The following is a 7626-nucleotide window of genomic DNA, read 5'->3' as shown; positions in this document are numbered from 1 at the left end:
TCCTGTGGTCATGTATGGATGAGAGTTGGACTGTGAAGAAGGCTGAGTGCCGAAGAATTGATGCTTTTGAACTGTGGTATTGGAGAAGACTCTTGAGAGTCCCTTGGACTGCAAGGAGATCCAACCAGTCCATTCTGAAGGAGATCAGCCCTGGGTGTCCTTTGGAAGGAATGATGCTAAAGTTGAAACTCCAGTACTTTGGCCACCTCATACGAAGAGCTGATTCATTGAAAAAGACTCTGATGCTGGGAGGGATTAGGGGCAGGAGGAGAAGGGGACGACAGAGGATGAGATGGCTGGATGGCATCATGGACTCGATGTACATGAGTCTGAGTGAACTCCAGGAGTTGGTGATGGACAGGGAGGCCTGGTGTGCTGTGATTCATGGGGTCGCAAAGAGTTGGACACGACTGAGCGACTGAACTGCACTGAACTGAACTAATAGGCATTCTAATCTGAATGTATAAATGCTAAGCTCAGGTTAACGCACAGGAAAATGTAATAAATAGGTGAATACACTTTAGGTGACTAGAAGATCTAAGAAATACTTTGATAATTTGATACCCACACTCTTCCTTATTAGCTAAAATACCTTTAAAAAAAAATTAGGTTTCACATATGTTGCTATCCCACTGACTATTTCAGGGTGTCCATTTTGCTTTCCCTGTACAGATAGAGCTGTAATGATACAGGAGTAAAGCAGGTGGGCACCAGGGCTCTGGGCACTCAATCTATTTCTATGTGTGTGTTCTAAGTCTTTTCAGTCGTGTCCAACAGTTAGCAACCCTATGAACTGTAGTCTGACAGGCTCCCCTGTCCATGGGGTTCTTCCTCTAATTCCAGTTTTAAGAAAAATCTACTCAAATCTGGGCATCAAATAAGTGTCTTAACACATTTGGTTTTAGGAAGCTAAAGCTAAATTCAAAGCCAGGGCCGCATAAGGAAAGCAATTGTCTAAGCTGAGATGGGATAGCCATCACACTGGTGAAATTCAAAACGTACAAAATGGTCTCCTGCTCGAAACATTTTCTGCCCTTGCCTGGCTATTGTCATTAGAGTTCATCACACTGACCAAAATATCCACTAGATACTGATTTCAGAAATTCAAATGACACTAAAAGCTGTTTGCACTTTAGTGTAAGTTAGCTTGATTTGATTTCTATCCTTTCAACAGAAATGGCAGCTTCTAGCTGTTCTCAACCCTGGCCTGCACACTTAGAATCACCCACGAATATCTGAAAATGATGCAAATGCCAGGGCCCCACCCCAGAGATGGTGTGGTTCTGGGCATACTAGGACCTAGGCAGCAGCACATTTTATAAGCACCCAGCTGGCCCTGGTATGTGCCAGGCTTGAGAATCACTGGTTCAGACACTCTGCCTCCTGTAAAAAGAAGTAATAACATTTGCTGACCATGTCCGTATTTTCTGTGGTTTCCATCCTGCAAAGATTAACCTTTCTCACAGAAGGCTATATTAAGAGAGAGAGAAACCATCACAAAATCTACTCTGAAATAAGAAACAAAAGTTGTGTGGAAAGAAGATTAAAGGAGGGAAAGTCTGTTTTTGGTGATGTTAAAAAAAAAACAAAACAAAACATGTTATCTGACTTCTTTGGGATATAGGAGACATGATCCCATTTTCTTAAGTAATCCTTTAAATATGATTCACTTTGAACTACATACTTCTTAACTGCCTGTGAGTCTTTATGAAGTTTACCACAGCTGCCATATGATAAGAGTCAAACCTTAACTGGCAGACTCCAGTCATTCTGAGACCACTAGAATTTTGACTACAAAGTAGGTTCAACAACCAACAAATTCAATTGCTATTTCTTTTCATGACATTTGATCAATAGTACAGATCTGCAATATGTAAGTCAGTCTGGATGAAATACCTATATTTCAGGAATCTAGGTCAGAACATTATTATTACTGTAAGAGGTTAAAAACAGACATCCAACTTCACCTAAGGTTCTTACAGGAAAATTTCACATATAAAATAACTCTTTCCATTAAAATGTGAAACTTAGAAGAATTAACAATCAACACTCTCTGCTACTAACTTTCTGTGCAATCAGATAGGTTGCTTAATATTCTGTGAGCCTCAATTTCTTCATTTTTAAAATGGGACTATTATTATCTACCCTACTTCCCTTGAGATTTTCTTAAAGATTTTGTTACAATGCTTGTGCACTTGAAAAACTTCAAAACACAATACAAAGGTAAGCTATCAGTAGCCACTTAATCATAAGTTTTATGAGGGCAGAAACAGTTTCTCACAGATTTATGCATTCTCCAAACTTAGCACAATACCAAGCATATGGTAGGTACAAAGTAAATGAGCAATATTCATTAAATAAATGAATGTGTGCGTTCTAACTAGCTTCAGTGGCATCCGACTCTTTGTGACCCTATGGGCTGTAGCTTACCAGGCTCCTGTCTCCATGGGATTCTCCAGGCAAGAATACTGCAGTGGCTTGCCATGGTCTCTTCCAGGTGATCTTCCTGAATCAGGGATTGAACTCGCATCTCTTACATCTCCTGCATTGGCAAGTGGGTTCTTTACCACTAGTACCTGCTGGGAGCACTGCAAAATATATGATCATATTGAAACTCACAGAAAACATGAGCTAATGATTATAAGTAAAATGCATTTTTGGACTTTTTTCCCCCTACCACAAAAGCTACCATTGCCTTTATGAAATCAGTAACCATATATTTAACTTTTTTTTTTTTGCCACTTTTTCCTATGAGCTAATAGGAAAACCTCCCGAAGAGAAGCTTTCATTGAATGTCACATAAAATTCTCCAAGAATCAACTAAGAGTATGTGGAGACCAGATGCAATCTGCATTCATCCACCTATTCACCTATTCTTGGACTGTGAGCTTACATTCCACTCCTATCTCTAACACAGAAATGAAGTAGAAAACAACATGAAAAGAGTATACTCTTCAACTTGGCCTCCTAAGTGATGTTAAATGCCAGCATTCTTGGTGCTGAAAACAATCTTTGTCTAATGGGCCAGAGAACAAACCAATTGAGGCATTTTTCAAGTTTTTTGGAATGAAGTTACTCATCACATGCTTGTATTCATTAGACTTAGGCAAGAAGAAGGCCCTTGACTATTATACCACAACCACTAGTTGAGCTATCGAGGTCTAAGTTTCTCTCTAGAGAGAATGGTGACTGGTTGATGTCAGTGATACACCAATTCATCTCATCTTTTACTTTCAGAGACCAGGAATAAGTTTCCAAGACTCCTTGTATAGTAAGCATGCATTTTCTTTGCTTTTATTTAGAGTGTTTCTGAAAGGTTACTACTATGCTTCCTCCTTCCCATTCCCCTTCCAGTGAATCTGGGATTCTTGGACAGAAAAAAAGCTATCAAAATGTGGTTGGATGAATTTTCTAGGTGCCATCCATCCCAACAGGACTGTACTTTGGAGTAATTTATTAAAATATCATTGGTACTAACACATATGCCATACAGAACTTTATTAAGTAACTTACACACGTTTATAAAATGACTTTACAATTATGCTATTTATTGATAAGCTTTTAATAAGTTATGCCTTTATGAAGAAATTAGCACAACTGGAAACTGGTTTATGGTCCTGCTATATTTGTGCACCAATGATACTGTAGAGCAGAAAACAGGCCAGCAAAGAGCAGGTGTTCAACTTTCAACAGATAGGAAGCCTTAGTAAACAGTTAGATTATTGGCTCTGAGCTCAGATCAGTTGGATAAACAAAGATCTGCCCAAGTAAGGAAGGACTTCTCTGTGTTTTTTCTCTGATCTTCCATCAATCAGTACCACATTCTGAAGTTGGGTTTCCAAAGACAGACACAGTCCCATTCTTCTCCTCAGGGTCATCCCATATCTAGACTGTTGTTGAAGCAGGGGAGCCACAATTCAGAAGAGGATATATTAAGAGGACATCCTGATGCAGACTATCCACTGCATATCTTATATTTAACCTACTCTTTTTTTTTTTTTTTTTAACCGAAAGAACCCTGCTTTTATCTAGGGTAGCAACAAAACATTGCTTAAAAACTACATTTTCTCACCTCTCTTGCATTAGAATTGGGCATGTGATACAATTTGACCAGTAAGAAATAGAAGTTGCTGTTAATGTGTCCTAAAAAGCTCCTTAAAAGGAGAAGCAGACTCAGGAGGCTTGCACTCTATTGCTTTGGGCTCTTCCCATTTTTCCCTGCCTGCAATGGGAACACTGGTGGCTGTAGCCACAGTGGCCACCTCCAGAGCCTGAGAACGAGAATCACACCTTCAGGCAGAGGAGAAACCTAGAAGGTCCTGGGTCCCTGATGAATCTGCTGAGTCACCACGGAGCTGTCTACTGCAGGGTCTCTGCTATGTGAGAGAAAAATAAACTCCCTTCTGTTTTAAGCCTCTAGTTTGGTGGTTCCTATTGGTTCATAGCAAAATATAATTTCTGACTGAAATAAGTCTAGTCCTAAAGTTATCAATCATAACATAAGAGGACTTGAAATCATGTCATTTGAGAAAGGTTGAAGGAACTGGGGATTTACATCTGGAAAGAAGGAAGTGGAAAATATAGAAAATAAGTATATTCAAAGTTGTGAGTCACTGATGTATGAAGAGCCACAGAAGCCAAGTTAGAAAGGATGAGTGAGAACAAGAGGAGCAGACCAGCTCAAACTAAAAGATTTTTCACATAATAAGACCTAGCTGCTCATGGATGGGGTTCCATCAGGGGAAGGGTTCAAGTATTAGGATGAATGTCTATTCCACAGGAATACAGTAAGGACAAGAAAACACTAAATGGGATAGTTGGGCAGGATGATATTTACTTACATTTCCACACCCAATCCAGAGAGTCTATAAGTCTATGAGTTCCTAATACCTAATCATCAATTCTCTCTACTATAACAAATATTTTCTGAATGCCTGTGAAGTGGATTTTATTGCTTTCCTCTGTTTATTGTGTTTAATTCACCTAACTTATGCCATCTGTAGGCCTCTTTCAAGGACAACTGCCTTTTCACTTAATCTTAGAAGTGTCTTTAGCTTGTCAGAATTTGAAAAGAAATTCATTTGCAGCTATAACAGACTAAGCAGAAGTTACAGACATTCGCTGCATCTAATTGCATGCCAAGCACTGAGCCATGTGCTCTAAATTCATGATCTATAATTTCACAACAATCCTATGAGGAAAACAGTTTCATTGCTTCCATTTTTAAAGGAGTAAAATAAGGCCCAGGGAGCTTAAATAATTTTTCAAGATCACATAACTAAGGGTGATGCCAGAATGGAACTTGTCAATCAGACTCTAGGATCCCATACTCCTGACACCTATTCTATGTCTGGCTTCAAAAAGACATATACATCTAAGGATCATAGTAAAACCAAGAATGAATTACAGGGACCATAAAATCAAAGGATGAAGTCAAATACCCTGTGGTTTCTGAATATGTCTCTTGGTAAATTTATTTATTTTTAATTGAAGGGTGATTGCTTTACACTACTGTGTTACTTTCTACCAAACATCGGCAGGAATCAGCCACAGGTTTATCCTTGTCCCCTTCCACTTGAACACACCTCCTTGAATATTTCTTTACCAATACTTTCTTCTTTTACATTCAATGTCACTTTATCCTTGTCTCTAAATATCACCTGGTAAAAAACAAATATGAAATAATGCACATTAAAAAGGTATATGGCAGCTATACGACAAAGGACGGTACTTAGTCTCTGGATAAATTGGTGAGGGGTTAGAAGGTCAGCCTTTCTCCACAAACAGCTACAATTACCTTTGTAAGCCAAAGCAGCTCCAACCGAAATCTTCTCCCATCAATGACTGAGTGGAGGCCCACAGATTAAAAAACCTTGAAAGTACAAAAACACAGTAATTTTTCACAACAAATCTGACAACAAAATTTAAAAGTCAATATTTGAAATTAGCTTAATATTTGAAAAACAAGATACTTATTGCAAAGGTCCTAAACTTTTCTCTTACAGCATCGTTAACACAAGAATATGAGCTGGCACAGTGTTTCATCATAAATCCTTGTCAGGACTTAAAAATCTGTCCCTTAAAAGCTGAAATAACTGCTTAATTGTTTTTTAAAAAAATAGCCACTGACATTACAGCTGAACAAATAAAATATTAATTTATTAACTTTATTCTAACCTCTTTTTTTCTGGTTTCATTTTTAAGTCATTTTGAAGCTCTATCGCATTTTGCCACTTGTTCTGATACACTCTGATTCTGCCTTGCATGCTGATCAGTCAAGATAAACTCAGGATCAGAACTCTGAAACCGCAGACTTCAAGTATGCCCAGACATATGCCATGCGTTTCATCTCACAAAAGCCTGGCACATTGTGACCCCCTCACCATGGAGACCATCCTATTTAGTGCACCCTGTATCATCCTGACTACAGGCATGGAGACCCCGATAGTCATGAATACGATTTTCCCTCTCTTCACACCCAGTCAATGTGCATCAAGTAGTTCAATAAAATATACTTTGGAACTAGGTCCAAAAGGAATGAGGAGCAAAGAAGAGAGAGGCAGGAAGAAAGAGAGAGAAAGAGAGGAAGTAAGCTTTGTAGAGATAAATAAATAAAGGTGAAGCCAAGAAAGCTTGGTGATGGCTCTCATTTTTTGGCAGGTGGATTTATGGTGTTAATGGCAAAGAGCAGAAAGCCAGGAGGAGGTCCTTCTCACTGACCTCAAAAATACATGCATCAATTATGGGCTTTGGTAAATATGTCTCCTATAAGCAGTGGCCCTACCTGTCACCACCAAGGGGTCTACTATGACTGAGCCTGTAAGTTAGGAACATCCTTCCTCCTGTCCCCCAGCCGTGTGTCTCACATGGCCGCTCTGGGGCACCAATCGCCTTGCTCAGAACAGCCAGGGCAGTGGCAGTTTTTCTCTGCACATTGCGCCTCGGCCCTTTGCTCCCATAAGATAACCCTGCAGGTGCTTTTCTTTGCTTAGACTATCAGCATATTTAAAGGAGCTGCATTTTCCTAAACTACCAAGCATGCAAGGGGCTGTGAAGTTATGACAGTTGCCAAGCAGTTTTTCTGGGGGCAAAATAACAGGAAAGAGAGAAGTTGGGTCTCCTTCCTGCTGCAGCCCAGGACCAAGCATGGCCGCCATCCCAAGAGGGAAAGAAAAATCACTGATCAGACTGTGTCTGCTCCGCATTCCAGCTGGACATTGCATCCTTTCCCTCCATCCTGAGTGTGCGAGACAGGAGCATGCTGACACATGTGGACACATGCTTGTTCCAAGTTTTACATTCTAAACAATAACTCCTCAGCAATTCAGAACTAACCACTGCAACAACACAGGGTCCTCTGAGACACAACCATGCAATCAAAGCCAACAAGTAAACAAAACCTTCTGGGCAGCCAGAATACAAGTCACAGTATTCCTCTCCCAGAGCTGGACAGTGACTCTCAGGAAAGATTGCCAGAGCTTTGCCCAAAATCCAGCTCATTCTAAATAAGACCTAGTTCTCAGCAGTTTGGCTATGTGGGAGTACAGCCCACAGAGATCAGAAACAGAAATGAAAGCATGTGTACGTACTGACAGCGGTACAGAAACAGCTGGCTTTCAAGGAAAA

At 39.9% G+C, this 7626-nt stretch overlaps 1 long non-coding RNA gene across 3 annotated transcripts in view; it reads right to left on the bottom strand.

Annotated features, from left to right (window-relative positions):
* Positions 1 to 2549: 2549 nt before the first annotated feature.
* LOC104982534 overlaps positions 2550 to 7626 on the bottom strand; it is a 210100-nt gene continuing 205023 nt past the window's right edge. For all 3 annotated transcript variants that reach the window (XR_824522.1, XR_824524.1, XR_824523.1), the window contains 3 exons: positions 5798 to 5872; positions 5586 to 5660; positions 2550 to 2588 (listed from right to left, as the gene is read on the bottom strand). This is a non-coding gene — a long non-coding RNA (uncharacterized LOC104982534). The remainder of the gene's footprint in view (positions 2589 to 5585; positions 5661 to 5797; positions 5873 to 7626) is intronic.

The sequence above is a fragment of the Bison bison genome, unplaced genomic scaffold (assembly GCF_000754665.1).
Source record: "Bison bison bison isolate TAMUID 2011002044 unplaced genomic scaffold, Bison_UMD1.0 scf7180017864533, whole genome shotgun sequence".
Taxonomy (NCBI): Eukaryota; Metazoa; Chordata; class Mammalia; order Artiodactyla; family Bovidae; genus Bison; species Bison bison.
This window is presented reverse-complemented; position numbering and strand designations above follow the sequence as displayed.